The sequence below is a fragment of the Mastomys coucha genome, unplaced genomic scaffold, assembly GCF_008632895.1.
Source record: "Mastomys coucha isolate ucsf_1 unplaced genomic scaffold, UCSF_Mcou_1 pScaffold5, whole genome shotgun sequence".
Classification (NCBI taxonomy): domain Eukaryota; kingdom Metazoa; phylum Chordata; class Mammalia; order Rodentia; family Muridae; genus Mastomys; species Mastomys coucha.
In genome coordinates, this window is record NW_022196911.1 from 32,508,894 (window position 1) to 32,526,977 (window position 18,084).

General features: G+C 38.8%; 1 protein-coding gene across 10 annotated transcripts in view; it reads right to left on the reverse strand.

The window, feature by feature from the left end:
• Positions 1-18,084, reverse strand: part of Tenm2 (teneurin transmembrane protein 2) — a 1,239,808-nt gene that overhangs the window by 1,130,074 nt on the left and 91,650 nt on the right. The window lies entirely within an intron of this gene.

The window sequence follows — 18,084 nt, forward strand, 5'->3', positions numbered from 1 at the left end:
TGTCAATATGCGTTGAAAGAAAGAGAAATGCAAATCTAAAATTTCAAGTCAGAAACAGAAGGGGGATGGGTGAGCCCTGTCACCCTCACTGCCACACTCCCATCCCTGTGAGAGAAGACTGTTGATTTCTTTGCTTGGAGCATACCGGTGTATTTCTTTCACTGTTTTTTTTTTTTTTTTCTAGTGAAGTATTTGCCTTTTTTTCATACACTTGTCAGAGCTCATAATTTTAGTTACGACTATAGCACAGTTGTTAAAAATATGGATTTTGCCTGCAAACATGGTCCCGATCTAATGTTATTGGATCTTACTATGTAACACTGTACATCTTTTTTTCCTTTTTTGTTTGTTTTGTTTTGTTTTATTTTGTTTTTAGTTTTCTCTATGTTGTTTATTAAATGATATTAAGAGAAAGCCCAAATCAGAGATGTCTTGCAGAGATTCAGGGAGATGCTCTGGGTGAGGCACTTAGCATACACATGGAACAAGACAGATCCACTAAGGTTAGCTGCACAGAGCAGCTTTTATAATATGGTATAGTAATTTCATTCTATTTTAATTCATATTGATTCTATAACCTAAATCTAGAGCTGGCAATGGGAATCATTTTGTGTAAATGGCTAGATAGGGATTAATTTTTAATTAATTGCTAACTAATTAAAGTAATATTTTTAAGTATTATGGCCCCGACTACCTCAACCACCATTATTTGACTCTGTTGTGACATTGTAACAGATAATATACCAGTGGGTATGTTGTGCCCTTATAAAATCTCTTTGATAGAAAGCATTGAAATACTAATATCGTGTAATTTTTGCACCATTCAAAAATGCCTTTTTCTAGCAATCTAACAAAGGAAATCAATCTTTACCTTAGGATTACACAAACAGGTGGCAGGTCATGTATATCTCAAGGCCTACAGTATTTGGAAATAAAGATGAGTCCAATGACCCTCATTTGTGACAAATATGCACTTCAGTCTTCCACCAGAAGCTGCTGTGAAATGACATGCTGATAGACAATATGGTACAACTTGATCAACAAAGCCAGTGCTGCCTTGCTGGGCTCCTCGGAGTGTCATAAACACCATGTCAAGTGCCAAGATCTCCTTGACACTGCATTCTTTAAACTTTTCGATAAAAAGTCACCGCAGATATTCAATTCTATTTCTACTTGGTTGTGAGAAAGATTCTTTCTCCTTTCATTCTATTAGAAGCATCTTGAAAGGAAATTAACAGTTTGTCACCTTAACGGTGCGAAATTATGCAGATGAAAACTGTAATTTTTAAAAGATAATGTCTTTGATTCATTTATATTCATAAGCATTTACTAGAAATATCGATATCTAGAAGAATCTTTTATAAAAAATACCTTTACAAATCATAAAAATACCTCTAAATTAAAAGGATTTGCTGAACTATTCATTGACTTTGTTATAGATCTAATCCTACTCCCAGCAAGCTATACCTTAATTATTTGTATAATGTGCCAGATTCTGTACACCTACCTACCTACCCTTTGATATAAAACATGGGGGATAAAGCATGTTCTATGCCTCCTGTTTCTTATCTGCACCATACTGCAACATGATTCAATAAAAGCAAATGTCTTATTCAGATCTCCACTAAAATTGATACCCATGCAAAATCGATTGTATTTTTCCTAATGGTTATCCATACATATGCAAATTTTATAAACACCCCAAAGTTTGAAAATTAGAGTCAACATTTTTGACAGTTCCCATTTGCCATTGCCCATCCTCCCCTTAAAAATCCTAAAGTCGGCTTATAATTCTAGCATTCCAATAAATGATTCCACGTCTGGTGATCAGAGTTATATCTCCTCATTTAAAAAAAGAAATCACAAAAAGCTCTTTCTATATGCTTGGCTTCTCCTTCTGTTATTACCCATTTAACAGTAGTTTCACATACAGCCAGGCATGAGCCAAACAGGGCAATAATAAAAAATACTGACTTAATATAATTTGCTTCCATGGCTGCTGGGAGAGCAGAAACATTGAGAAACTGTTTTGTGTTTATTTGCGAAGCTACTGTAGAGGGTGATTGGGGTTTCATTATAAGGGGCCTGAAAACAGTTTTAGCACAAATGCCAATATACATTTTAGAATCCAGTGCAATTTTAAGTATTTTCACTCAAATGGTTTTGCAAAGTCTACAACTCAAATGAGAAGGATATTGTGTTTTCACGCCACCAGCCGCTACGATAGTATTTGCTGCATTGATCTCCATTGTGAATGCTTCAAACCTTTCTATTTTCATGAAATGTAATGGGCAAATATATTCCCTGGTATCCCAAGGTATGATTAGTTACCAAGCAATCAGAGGAATCACAGCGAGGCATACTTCTGACAGAAATTAGAAAGAGTAAAGATCACTTCTCTATTTATGTTACATAGCAAATCACACAATACCTCATCGATGGGTCTGTATACATTAGCTATCCACCATGGGCTTCTGGAAGCTCAGACATCAATGAAAAGATCTTTGTCAATTGCTGTATGCCTCATTATCTCACTAAGATTTCTTGGCAACAATTAACAGTTACCCAATTCATAGAAATTGCCTTTATTATTTTTGAAGCAGCTACTTTCTTTGGCTTTAATGACTAAGAGAATAGAGACAGATGTCTCTGTTGCTAGGGAGACTGAGTTTAAAAAAATAACTTGAAATGAAGTAAATAAGAGACTACCATCTTTTTTTTTAAATGGAGAATTCTGTTAGTTTTGAATTAACTATTTGTTTTTAAAACAAACCCACGGTGCCACTAGTTTTTCTTTTTATAGGGAAATGAATTAGAATACTTTATTATCAATCTTTTCTAAGACTAATAAATTACCTCTTTACAAAAAGAACGAAAAGAAAAATAGGGCCACCTGTGCACTCAGTACCAATTGAGGCCACTTTTCAGAAACTAGCACTTGCTTTGTACTGCTACCTGAATTCAAGAGAAATTACCTTTTTATGTCACCTGCCAATCCTCCATTACTGAAGACAAAACAGTCCCGCCCTGAACTAGGAGCACCCAGGACTCGAAGACAAGCTTGCCAGCAGTTCTTACATCCGACCTAGTTTCACTCAACCACAGCCCCTAGATTCTGGAAACAAAATCAATCAGACCAAGCACTGTTGGGCAGCTACACTTATACAAAGTGATGTGTTTTAATCTCTGTATTCTTTAGTGATATGCTACGCAAAGGGGAAAAATAGAATTTAGGATCCTTTAGGAACTAATAAAAACCATGTCAATACCTTCCTCATCCTGTACTAACTAGACATCAGCTTTTACTTTAAATATTACCCCTGAACTGAAAAGTCATTTGCTGTGTTTTGCTTTGATATTTGAATGGTATTTTGAAATACAGAAAACTATTTTGTCTCTTCCATGGTGAGGGTTACATGCTTTCATCATATTTAAAAATTACTCATAGAACAGAACAAAAGCACTATATTTATTAATGAGAATGTTCAAAATTAGAGCTGTGACTGGGTTTCTGGGACCTGGGACCTAGGCACAAATCATAATTTCCTTCTACTGAAAACAATTTTTAAGCTTTTATTATTTGTTGTCTGTTTTCCAAATTCTACAGAAAACATTTTTTTACAGTACAGTTTCAAGAACTTTCGGTACTTTTGATTGATTCTTAAATTAATTGGACTAAAATAATACAGGCGATAGAGAAACAGTGGGTTCACAGTGGGGAAAGGTGGGCCCAGACGACACAGTGGAGTATTTAGGGAGGTGCAGTACCTCTGTGTTCCGTGATGCTGGGCTCAAGTCCTAGGTCATTCTTAGTCAGACTGGGCTTTAATCAGTCCTTAAGTGTCCCACATCTCAGTATTGCTGATGTCAAACTCTGATTAGTTTTCTGTGAAAGTTAAAATGAGGTAATAGGTATATGTTTTTGGTCCATGCCACACATGTAGGAAGCACTCAGTGAGCAGCAGAATTTGCTGTTAGTGTTGGTATTTGAAAGCCAGTATGTTGGGAATCATCCCTGGGCACAATTTTCTAGACCTCACTTTGTAGGAATCTTGGGGAGTTTATGTTCTGCCATGGCAGTTATGTTCCTGTTACTCAGAGGTACGCATTTTAGATCCCACTGTGAACTGTTTTCAATTATACTTCACAGAATTCATTATCTTAGGACATAGGTTTAAACAGTCCTTGACTGTCCCACCCAAACACACTAGTTTGCTCTATTCTGGGACAGATTCACTGTATCTTATAAGACATACTAGCTCTGTGCAAAGACTACATACACACAGCCAGACTTGACAAAGACCATCTTCTTTCATTTGAAATCCATAACAATGCATGTTAGTTATTGAAATTTCTTGATGAATTTAATCTACACTACTTTCTAATAGCAGAGAATCTTGGCTTTGCAATCTATATCCTGAACACTATTGAGCATATGCTTACTATATGCAAGGTACCACTCCAGGTACTCAGAAATACAAATGCTATTTAAGTCAGAGATAGCCCATGCCTAAATTTTAGTGGCAGAAAATAAAAAGTAAAAGCATAAACCAATAAAAGTTATTGGCTTTATAGAGTGCCATGGGGGAAAACAAATAGAAGGTAATTTGTGCTTCACTGTATGTTCATTTGAGAATGGTAAGAGGCTGGTTCTTAGGATTCACTGATATTCACTGGACAGATCTTCAAATTTCTCTTCACAGGGATCCCAGAATGGTGACCTCTACATCAAGAGTCAAATGTATAAAAAGTCTGACAATGTAAAGAACCAATTGAAGGGCATCAGTACAGAAGAGGCAGGGAACATCAAGTGCCAAGAAATATATACTCATGCATATAGAGAATCAGACATCTGGCTTCCAGGTATGAGCCTGGGGACAGGCATCCTTTGATGAAACCAGGACAGTGGTGCTAAGATGGAAGCCAGTACCAGTTGCGGAATATTACATGATTAGCATTTGTCAAGTATGGATGCCTAAGCCACACCTTACATCAATTAAAATCATAATGACTGGTTAAATAGAACTCAGGCATTGTCTGATGACCTTTCTGACTGCCTGTGTACATGTGTGTGCAGGTAGGTGCACAAATGCGCACATGCATGCACATGTGTCTGTAATGTTGAGGACGTTAAGGTTTCTTAGATGACATTTAAGTACAGCAGCGAGTATTGAAAACCATCAACAAAACATCATAATTATTGATATGGAGGTGTGATTACTATGTCATTTTCATGTTCTGGGTTATGTTTTAGTGTTTCATCCTAATCCATTTCCTATTCTTAGCATCTTCTCATTGTTATATCTTTTTAAAACACCAACTTAGAGAATGTGCACGCACTAGATGCACAATACAAGACTATGATTGTCTTCTGCATGTCTCAATCTGCGTAGAGTACACTGGAGAAAAAGACTCATGCTTCCAGGCATATTCTCAATTACATTTTTTTTAAAAAAAAAAAATAAACAGACAGGTGTGTGCAAACACCAACACTTAGCAGCTGGCTCCCATGTATTTCCTCAAGGGAAATGAAGAAATTGACTAGCTAGTCTGTGAAGTCTTTACAGAAGAGACAAAGGGAAGTTCTGTCTCTTTTGTTTCTAGGGGTAACACTAGGAAGGTCTGCTCAAGAGACAGAAGGTCAAAGTTGTCAGATGCTGATGAACATTCCTCAGGGGCCCCACCCTCCCAGAATATATCACTTCTCCAGGTAGTCACACACTGTCCTTCTCAAGTCTTAAAATGGAAGGTTTGGGGGGAAGAATTAACTTATGAAAGTCACAGAGAAAACAAGACAGAGGGAATAGTTGTGTGATCCTGGTGTTTGAAATGGTGGATGGCGCTTGCTGATTTCAAAGAGCCATTCCAGGCTTGTTTCTGGATGAACTAGCTGTGATGTCTGTCACCACCTGGCAGCCAGGGTTGCTTCTGATAAACTCCTGCCATACATTCTCAGTTTTTTGAGGAGGTCCCTTCCAACTGGAAGAATGTTCTTCTCCAGTGACGGGAGATGCCAGGAGTCTAGGGAAGTAATACAGGTACCACAGGACAGGACTGGCACTGAAGTCTTGGTTGTGATGCCTGAATGGATAATAGTTGGGTAGGAAATGGCAGATGTGGATTTTCCAGCCTACATCAGGAGCCACCTATCTGTCCTGTTCAAAACACTGAAGTGCAAGGAAAGGACCCTGTTAAGCAAGGTTCTAAAATACTATAATATCTGCTTTGACTCCTGGCTGTAATCATTTCTGACAGGGAATTTTAATTTGGACCTTGGCTTGAGTGAAAAAATTTGGCACCCATGGAAACCAGTAGAACACAAGTTCTGTTAGAACAGAGATACTAAATGATAATTCATGCAAATACAAGACACTCAATGATATGTAAAGAAAACACCCATGTTGCTATAATCCTTTGTTGAAGAACTTGATATGATATAGATATTTTCCAAATATCTATAAACATTACAATAGAAATCGGGCATTCCCCCCCCCCCGTGTGTGTGCATGTTTATGTGACTGTGGAGGCTACAAGGTAACAAAATATCTTCCTTAATTGGTGTCCTACATATTTCTCCAGTGAACCTTAAGTTCTCTTAGTAAGCCCAGAGTTTATTGATTTGGGTGTGACAGCTGGTCAGCCAGCACTCTAGGAAGCTACCTCTCTCTGCTTCCCCTAGTCTGTGATTATAGAAATACAGACATACACTGCTACATCTAGCTTCCTCTGTGGATGCTTGGGGTCTAATCTTAGGTCCTCTGAATGCATGGTAAGCACTTGACAGATTGAGCCATCTCTCAAGCAATTCAAATGTGCTTTTCCAGGTCTCCTTGGAATGACTAATAATACTGGCTACATATCCCAACCTTCAAAGGACCGTATATCAAAAGCCACAGAGAAGTTTTACCCAAATGGTGTTTAAGAACACTATGTTGCCTGGTCTTCAACTACTGAGCTCAAGGGATCCTCCTGCCTCAGCCTTTCAAAACAAAAAAACAGGACTATAACTACACCATAGCTTCTGGCTCATATTTGTTTTTTATTTTTTTCCCACATGTTTTAATACCTTTGCTTAGAAAACTCCTCCTTGTTCATTTTCAACTCAATCTAGGAAAGAATACTGTCTCCATGGTGACAACTGCCTCCATTTTGGAGCACATTTAAATTTACGTCGAGCATTTCGTGAATGCTGCTGTGTCTTGCCTTTAAATTGTCTCTTGAAGTCACTGCCAAGTCAGGAGAAATTCTTTATCACTTAATGTCACCTTCCAGGGTACAGAAGAGGAATTTAAATTTAACTTTAGAAATATGGAATGAATAAAATTAGTGATAAAATAAAACTATCATATTTCAGTTGGGCAAATAATTTAATTATAGTATGTTAAAGAAAGGTTATATGACTAAAAGCCACAATCAATATGTTGCATATAGAATACTTTTATGCTTCTACAGTACTTTATCATGGTATTGTTTGAATAATTATCATTTAGGAAGTAGTCAGGTATAATAGCAGCCCAGTTTCTGATCCTGACACAATAGGTCAAAATGTTGGATTCTTTACATTATGGTATATATGGAGTTTGCAAAGTATTGAAACAATTGCTCTTTCAATGTTGTATTCAGATCAATCTGAAGATAAATCAGTCTGAGAAAAATCCAGTAAGACTTGTTGGCTAATAGACAGTTACAGGAGTCTGAAAGATATCATTTTTTTCCTATAGAATGTAGTTAGAGTTACATGGAATAATGGCTGTTTTTTTTTTTTTTCATGGGGGGGGGGTGGTTTCCAGACAGGGTTTCTCTCTGTATAGCCCTGGCTGTCTTGGAACTCACTCTGTAGGCCAGGCTGGCCTAAAACTCAGGAATCCACCTGCCTCTGCCTCCCAAATGCTGGGATTAAAGGCGTGCGCCACCACTGCCCGTCTACTATTTTTACTCTTTAGCAAGCAATCTGGCTTATGATACTATGTAGTTGCCATTTGCTAGCTCTTATTAAATTCCAGAGTTTATAAATAGTCTAGTATTTTCAAAAATTTTAACCTTTGATTTAAAATATTTCTGCAGAATGATGCTTCAAAGCAAACATCTACTGCAGAGTCTTCAGAAGTCACATTCTAGACCATACAGCGATGTACTTTCAGAAGGTTTCTTCTTCTAGGCCGGAATAGTCACCAGAACCCACCAGTGGGCAGGGAACAGGAGAGAGTATGTGTGTGAAATTTCTTCATACCTATACCTGTAACTTCCTTCCCACTGCCTACAAAAACGATGTTACTACCAACCATTGATTGCAGTAGAATAAGAAACCATACACAGAGCATAGCTTTGCTCCCTATGACTAATTCTCCACATCCAAATCTGAACTGGTGAGCTGAACTGGGTGGTTTATGACAAATGGAAGGTCAGGATGGTAGGGTAGCCTCAGGTAGCTTTAAAGAGACGCTCCCAGGACTTCCGAAGTTTGCACACACAGAGTCAAAGAGTTTATCTGTGTCTTGGATTCCCCTGCTTCCCATCCTATTAGAATAGATGCATGGCAGGTAGAACCTTCTCATCCTCAAAGGCCCTTCTGACATGTTTTTCAATGGAATACTGGTGATCCATGAAGACGCCTCATGGTGAGAACTGATTGTCTCCTTTGAGAAAACTCAGGGCTGCTAACAAATGTTAGCATAACTCTCCTGGTACCTCTCAGAGTCTTCCTGGGATTGACACTGTGTGCCCTTTGGACCTCTTGAATTGATATAATACCTCAGTGTGTACCACCACCATTTCATCTGACAGTGGCCAGCCTCTGAAATGCTTCTACTCTCACACCGCTGACCCCATTTAAGAAAACCCATCTCTGCAGTTTAGAATTCATTCGCATTTTCTTTCTGTGTCAATCTCACAGTTTAGTTAGAACACTACACAAAAAGTAAACACAGACTTTTCTTTCCTGGGCAGAGTGGGCTGGTTCCTTCAGGAAATAGTCCCTGAGCAATTATGACATCTTGGGGACTTGAGGAGAGGTGCTCGTGACTAAATGTGAGCGTGGTGCCACTGTGTCCCTCAAAGGGTTTAGATTCAGAGCAGTGCTGCCTTACCTACTTGGGTCATCACCTCTCTGGAGAAGCATAAGCATCAGAGCTTCCTAGACCTTGTCCTTGCCGTATTCTCTATGTACATACCTCTCATTTTCAACACAGCAGCTACTGTGTGGAGTTTGCCAAGGTTCTCTTTCAGTTTCATATCATGTATTATTTCCATTAGCTTACAGTAGCCACTGTTTCCTATTTTTGAAATCATTTCCTATTTCTTTTACTTATCTTGATTCATTTAAGACATGTTGTTTAAGTCAAAAAAGTTTTCAAAGAAACACAATTATGTTCTATGAATGAATGCACACACACACATACACGTGTGTGTGTGTGTGTGTGTGTGTGTGTGTGTGTGTGTGTGTAAAAATAAAGATGATTTAAAGCTCCTAATTGCAGACTAGGCACTATTGGTTAATGTAGCGTACCCTGAAACTACTGTCTCTTATGGCCTTTGATATTCCTCCCTCAAGTATAGCCACCAATAGATGCCTGAAACCACAGGTATGCTATAACCCATAGTGTATTATTATACATATGGATCCATAAGAAAGTTCAGTGTATAAATTATGCACAGTGAGAGATGGACACAACAACAACGAAACAACTGCTCAAGCATCAAGGTGCCATGGTGGTCAGTTTGAGAAGTGACATGGCTTTGTCAGAACTAAAGGGGTTGGTAGCATGTATAGCAGAGATACTCTGGACCATGGTGTGATTTGTGCTGTAGGTGAAGGACAGTGAGTGGGTTACTATCAGATTCCACCACACTGCTCAAAGCAGCACAGAATTTGAAACTTAGGAGTTTATGAAGCTATCCATTTAATATTTCAGCCAACCTCAGTTGCTGGGACCCAATAACACCTGGAAAGCAAAACCTTTCTTAAGTAGTAGATACATTATGGGATGGATTCAAGAAGGTACTTTCCTTGAAGTAGTGGGTTAGAAAGAACTTAAGTAGAGGTTAACTTGCCTTGGCTGTATGCATCACTTAGATGTTCTCCAATGTCACTGATGACATGAATTTTGCTCTTCGCTAACAATGTGACATTAATCATAGTAGTTTGCATTTTCCAGGCAAGTCACGTTAATACCACATTACAGGAAAGAAAAAATAAAAACTAAAACCAGCAAAAATTGAGAGGCTGAGAGGAGGCATCAGTAACATTGACACCCGGCATGAGGGCTTACTAGGCAGGAGGAAGAGAAGAATGGCATTGGAATCCCTCTCCTGCCATTCATTAGGTGTCCAACCTTGGGGAGACTGTTTAATATTTCTGAGACTCACTTTCCTCATCTGCAAAATGAGATAATATCAATTCCTGTATAACATTGTGAAGTGGCTGCAGCGAAAGTCTAACACAGCAGTTGGCATGTAATCGGCCTCACTAAGCTGTCATTATTATTCTGCTGTGTGCTTATCAAATCCCTACCTGTTATTTACAGCTCATTCTGTGCTATCCATTCTCTCTGAGGCTCTCCTTTTGCATTATGCCCACCATGATAACGACAATGATTACTCCCTCCTCTGAATTTTATATCACTTATTTCATTTTTTAAAAAGAACTAAATTTGATCTTGCAGTGTAATTGAAACTTTTAGAAAGCTAGGAAGGCAGAATTAAAAAGAATTGCATTATCTAATACAGTATATACTTCCATAAGGCACAGAAAAATATTAGAACATTAATGTTTTGAATTAATTGTTCAAGGCATTACTGGAAATTGAACCCCATACCTTGTACATACCAAGCAAATGCTTAGATGCACCCAGGCTTTGAGGTGTTTTGAAAACAGGATCAGGTTACATATCTCAAACTAGCTTTGAACTCAAAAATCTTCCTGTCTTTATTTCGGATTACAAGGTTTCTCATATGGCTTCTTAAATGAAATGGGAATGGTGTGCTAGCTAGTATAATGAATCAAGAACAGGCAGATAAAGAGTGCTTGGTATCTTCTTTTTGACTATCCAGAGCTACATATCTAAACTGTGCACTCCTCTGCTGGAAGACCATAAGTCCTCACACACAGCAGAGGAGGAACACTTTGGGCACAAAGAAGATGACGTATCTAACTGTCCCCATGTAACCAAAACTCTTCTCCATTCTAATAACTAATGAGTATGCTTACTATAGTAGTAAAATAAAATTAGGATAGAAAGTTGTAAATGGGCAGGAAAAAATAGTGGAGAACTTAAAATGAGTTATTCTGTTCTCAGACTTCAACACTACTAACAAATTATAGTATGTCTTTAGTACAATCACATATAACATGTAATTTCATTTCTGTATATTTATGGACTATCTTTGATGTTATGCCATGACATGCAAATAGCCAAACATACACACATACACAGACACACACACATACACACATACATACTTACACACACATACTCACATACATACATACACACATGAAACATACAAATACATAAATGTTCTGCAAAATATATAAAGAACTCAAGAAGTTAATCACTAAAAAACCAAACAACCCAATCAAAATATGGGGTATAGAACTAAACCGAGTATTCACAACTGAAGAATCTCGAATGGCTGAGAAGCACCTAAAGAAATGTTCAAAGTCCTTAGTGATCAGAGAAATGCAAATCAAAATGACCCTGAGATTCCACCTAACACCAATCAGAATGACTAAGATCAAAAGCTCAGGTGACAACACATGTTGGAGAGGATGTGGAAAAAGAGGAACATTCTTCCATTGCTGGTGGGATTGCAAACTGGTATAACCACTCTGGAAATCAATCTGGAGGTTCCTCAGAATATTGGAAATAGATCTACCTGAAGACCCAGCTATACTGCTCTTGGGAATATACTCAAAAGATGCCCCACCTCGCCACAGGGGCACATATTCCACTATGTTCATAGAAGCCTTATTTGTGATAGCCAGAAGCTGGAAACAACCTAGATGTCTCATGACAGAAGAATGGATATAGAAAAATGTGGTTCATTTACAATGGAATACTATTCAGCTATTAAGAACAAGGACATCCTGAGTTTTGCAGGCAAATGAATGGAACTTGGAAAATATTATCCTGAGTGAGGTAACTCAGACCCAAAAGGATGTGCATGGTATGTACTCACTAATAAGTGGATGTTAGACAAAAAATAAATAAAAAATAAAAAGTGAACAATCTGAAGTTCCCAAGTGAGGACCCCTTACTTCTACTTGGGAGAAAGAAGAAAGCAATCACAAGTGGGGATGGAGGGAGGGACCTGGTAGGGAAAGTGCACTGGGAGAAGGGAGGATTAGGGGAGGAAAGGGGAACCTGATCTGGTATTGGGTGAGGGAAAAGGACTGAAACCCTGAGGGCCAGCAGAAAGAATGGAAACAGGCAACCTCAGGAAATAGGAGGTTGGGGGGACCCTCCAGAATTCACCAGAGACCTGGAAGATGAGAGACTCTCAGGTCTCAAAGGGAGGGACCTTAGATGAAAGGCAGTGGGGAGATGAAGCTTGTAGAGCCCACCTCCAGCAGAATCAGAAAACAGGGCATCAAGTGAGGAATGGGCTTGCCATCCCACAGTCAAAACTCTGACCCATAATTGTTCCTGTCTGAAAGATCTGCAGGGACAAAAGTGGAGAACAGCCTGAGGAAAAGAAGGTCCTGCCACAGGCCCAAAGTGGAAGCCAGCTCAAAGGGAGGTTCCAAGCCCCAAGGACTGCCCTCTGAAAGACCCAACAAGCAGCTGAAAAAGTCAGATGCAGATATTTGCAGCCAACCAACAGACAGAAGCAGCTGACCCATGGTGTTGAATTAGAGAAAGCTGAAAGAAGCTGGGGAGAAGGGTGATCCTGTAGGAGGACCAGCAGTCTCAATTAATCTGGATCCCCAAGCTCTCTCAAACATTGGACCACCAATCAGACAGCATACACCAGCTGATATGAGGCCCCCTACACACATACAGTAGAGGATTTCCAGATCTGTGTTTATTCAGAGATGATGTACCTAACCCTCAAGAGACTGGAAGCCCCAGGGAGTTTAGAGGTCAGGTGGGGTGGAAGGTGGGGGCATCCACGTGGAGACATGGGGTATGGAGGGGAGGTGTGGGATGTGGACCAGTCTGAGGGTGAATGGGGGGTGTGGGTAATGGAATATGGAGTGCAAAATATAAATTAATTTATATAAAAAAAGAGGTGGTAAGTGAATTTTCCAATACTGTTTTCTGGACCCACTATGGCAGCTGCATGTATTAGCTCACAACAATATATACAGGACCTAGATAAGCTCAAGCCAGACAATACCCAGCACAAGGGGTGGGCATGGTCATGAAGTCCCACCCCCAGCTGAGACCTATTGACAATTAATAGCTACTAGGCAAGGAAGAGTCAGCTTATTTTAAGAGTGTAGTCTCTGGAAGATCCACCACCATATTTTAGTGGATGTCCCCACACCTAGGAGTACATGGGCAGCATAATCTAGACTCATTGAATTATTTTTAAAAACCTGAGTGTAGGGAAGAGGTAGCAGTAGATTGGGGGTTGGGGGGAGTTTGGGATGTGTGTGGAGTGACTACGACAAAAATACATTGTGTGACATTTTCTAAATATTAATAAAAATGTATGATTGTTTTAAAGTTGGAATCCAGAAATCAAGATTCATAGCACAGAGTACTAGAAAGTCTATTTATGCACTGCACCTGGCTCCAGCAGATTTGCCTCTTTCTCATGCACACTATAAACAAGTGTTCTTCCCATGATGTGGGGAGTGCCACATCTGTGTGTGTGTGTGTGTGTGTGTGTGTGTGTGTGTGTGAGTGTTTTCTCTTGGTGACTTTACATTTGGAAATGGTCACTGAGCAAAGTCCTGTTGTTCCTTGGCCCAGGATCCTGTCTTTTATATTACATGGAATGTAAACATGTTGGACAAGCTTTGTTCAAACACGAGCTACCCGTCTATGTCCATCCGTGGCCATCACTGCAGTCTGTGATTCTTCATGTCTGGAGCAGGCTATGTATAGCTCTGTGAGCTGGTTGATGAAAATGTTGTCATCAATTTTTATGTTTCCTAACCCTTCATATCCCCCTAGAAGTTTAGTGCTTGTTAATATCTTGTTTATGGATATGATTTAGAACAATAGCTGCCATAAACAAGAATTTACTGTATTTATGTTCTTGCTCTGTATTGCTGAGATCTTACTCTCTTATATTCTTTATTAACATATTTTCTTTGTAGCCATTTGTTTTAAATATAGGAGAGTGTGCAGTCACAAGCATCAATATACATATAACATGTATATGCACAACAAACAAATAACCAATCACTTTTAAGCATAATATATTGATTCATGAATAGTTTCTATTATATATAATTATATTTTATATCAAATTGATAATTTAGCCCTCTATTTCTATCTGTTATTGTTTCCATAAAATTAGACATGACATATAGAACTCATTTTCTTTACATTTTTGAAATACTACATTAAATCCTTTGGTTTCCCAAATTTTGTACTTATTGTTCATCTGATTTGCCAAGGTTAATGAAATAAAAATAAATGTGTACTATAATTTGAAAATCTGATTTTCAACAGTCACTTGAGTCATTCAAATATAGTCTCTCTCATTTTTTCCAAAGAACTAACTGAAATGTTTCATAGTGGCTACCAGTTAGCACAGGAGTTCAAAAGCTTATAAATGCTGAACTGTATCCCAGAGAAAGTCAACAAACAGCACAGGAAGTCTACCACCTCGTCATAAGTGGCAATCGGAATAGAAACTAAATGAGTCATCATTTAAAAATATACATGATTAATTTATTGATTAATTTTCAGCTAATATGATTTACATATGCCTTCTTTAGAATGAACTCATTTTACACTTATCTAAAAAAATGCTAAATAGTAAATAGTGGCTAATTGTCTAGAGAAATAGGTTTAAGAACAAAAATATTTGTGTCTTTTTTTATTTTTGTCTCCTTCCTGGCTGTATAAACTTAGAATTTTCTTTTGAATCCAATGCGACCTCAGTTTTCCAGGATATGAAAAGACTTTGGTGAGTAAAACCTACTGACTTACCTTAACGAGAACAATGACTTAGATTATGTACACACTACACATCTAAAATTCCTTTAGCCTTTCCCCTTATATTTGCTTTTTTTTTTTAAAGCGCCATAGATATTATACATTAGTTCTGATTTTGTGACTTTTATTCTCTTAATTTCTGTGAAAATATTTTGTGAAATACACAATATTGCCTGACTTTATGTGAGAGAGCGTGAAATATTTAAAAGAAACCTGCCGTAAATCTCACAGTGTTCAAAGGCAACTCAGGCATGCAGTGTGGAAAAAACATCTCAAAATGTGCTGATCGTAAAGGTTAGTGCTGGAGTACGAAAGGGTGTTTCTCTGCTGGCAAAAAAAGGAGATCGAAAAGGCAGCTCAGTGCAGGGCTTTCTGTGTGTTGCTAATAATTCCAGCTTTTATACCAAAATGTATCTCATACTAGAGAAAAAACAAATGTGTCAATCTCATTTCTTAAAAGAGACATCACTACTTATATACCCAACACCTAGGGAGTGTTGTACACCTTTCAGATGAGGGGGAGGGGAGATGAGAATGTCAGCTTGCAATCCACAGATAGGGCCGGAAATCTATACAACACCCAATGCAGGGTGTTTGCCTAAAACACAAGCTGTATGCTTCTTTTTAAAGCGGAGTTACATTTAAATAGCATAGGCAATTGGGGGAAAAAAATTGGTTGTCCTATTAGCTTTGATGGAAGCAATCCATGAATGTAGGGAGCTTTTGTCTTCTGGCTTTCAGTTTCCTTCTTCATTATATTCTAATTAGTGGGGAAAAATCAACCCCAAATTATATTCTTATTACTAAAATCACTTCTTACATTTCATCCTGGTGTGGTTGGAAGCGTGTCTGATGGTCTAAGAATTGAAATCTACACAGATAGGATCTGCACTTATATCTAGTGTTTTAGATGATGCCAAACCATAGTCAAAAACAGCTTACACAGTTCTCCCAGTTAAAAGTGTTCCAATAGAGAGGTTTAAGATAGAGCCATGGCTAGAAAAGCTATCTAGCTTCGGACACTGACTCTTAACAGCCAAGAGTGCAGCACTTAAAACTTCAGGCATAAGCCACAGTGAAAAGGGAAAAGCCAGAGGAGGTGGAAGAAGGCAAAGGGGACACAGTACAATACTAGGGGAATATACAAAGCCTCTCCCTGTCTGATAGAACCATGCTCACTTATCCCGTTAGGGCTGAAAGTGACAGGCTAAATCAGCAGTGGAAGGCAAAAGCCTTGTGGAGCCATTTACAAAGTAGGTAGGCATCTTGAAAACAGGTTCAACATTATTCAAAAAAAAATCACATCATACTGCATGGAGAACATTTTCCATAAGTGGATAATATTTTTCTGTAAGCCAGGGCTTGCTCCACTAACTGGCCTGCAAAATAGCTAAAGTCTAATAGAGTTTTAGCTTCAGCAATAAATGATTAAAATAGTACTATAATTAAATGATAACACAACATCAGAAAACACTAAGGAAGTGTAAGGAATTGGCAAACCTGTGTGCTAGGCAGCCTGCTGACCAACATCTATGAACCTCAGCAATATCGGCTTTGGCATTCTTATCTGGAAATTCTGAAGTTGGCTTTTAATACCCAGGGAGTGTCTCAAACTTTGTAACCTTTTCTCTTCCTTCCCAGATTCCCAGGCAATTACTCATCGTCTTCGCCTCTTCCCTCACACTCCCTAGATCACAAAACCACACCGCACTCTTTGCTAGAAAGCCAGATGACTTGCTTACATGACACGATTCAGATGGCAGCGACAGAGAGCAGAGCAGCAGATGACTGTCAGCTGCGACAAGGTCAAGGGGACCCTAGAAACAGAAGAAATGCCCACTCCCCATTATTCCAGGTCTTGCCCCACAAAACTCTCTTTCTCTAACTATGTTGCTTTGTGGTCTGTTATTTGCTGAGGGAGGACAGATGGGTTAGTATAGAATATGCCAGAGTCTCAGGTCTGTTTCACCATACGCACTCTCGTTTCTTCCAAAATTGACAACTCAACATGTCTAATTGATTTCCTAAGCACTTGATTATAGTCCTTAAGAACTAAAGCAAAATAGACGCTAGAGTCTTCCACGCAGAGGTGCTGTAGAGGATACACAGAGGTGAAGAGGCTAACAGAGCCTCGAGAGTCCCACAGAGAAGTCAGAGAGGCCTGCTGACCAGCTCAGGCTGAAACAACCAATTCCAATCTCACCTCCAAAAAAACGAGAACAACCGTGCTGCGGAGAGAGTTTAATTTATGCAGACTGTTGTTTGTTCAACTGGGAATCCTTCTTGGAATGAAAACACAGTTAAGATCTAGACAGAACTGTTAACTACTTAACTAGAAAATGCCTGCTCAAGTTATACACACACACACAGGAAAAAAACACAAGGAAATGGAGCGACGTGGCAATTCTGCCCTGAGAGAAAGGGAGATGACCAAACGTTGACGAAATGCCTGGACTTTGGTTCCTTGGGCAGTGAGAGGAGATAGGTTTGCTGGCAATGTTTCACATTCATTTATCTCTAGGTGTGGAAGGACAAGCTCAGCCGCCCTCTGCATCACCAGTGTATTGCAGCCTCTTTGAGAGTTCCAGTCAGCATCCCATAATCTTCATATGTGCTTTCTGCACTGCTCTGGTCACACTCATTAAATCGCAGTATTTTAGGAACACATTCTTGTTGGGTGTGTTCCTATCTATCATCAGCTTTGTGCCTACACCCTTTCCAACTCCCATGGCCACCTAAGGCATCTCTACTCACTGCCTCATTACCATAGAAAAAAGAAAGAACTTAACTTAAAAAAAAAAGACTTATTTCATTTGTCTAATAGCTACTTTTAAAATTATCTTTTATAACTAACTACAGTCATAAAACCCTTGTCTGTAGTCACATGACTGAAATTAGGCAAGAAACAATAGTGTTGTTAAATCAAACTCCCTTTCTCCAAGTGAGAATTGCATAATATGTTAATACT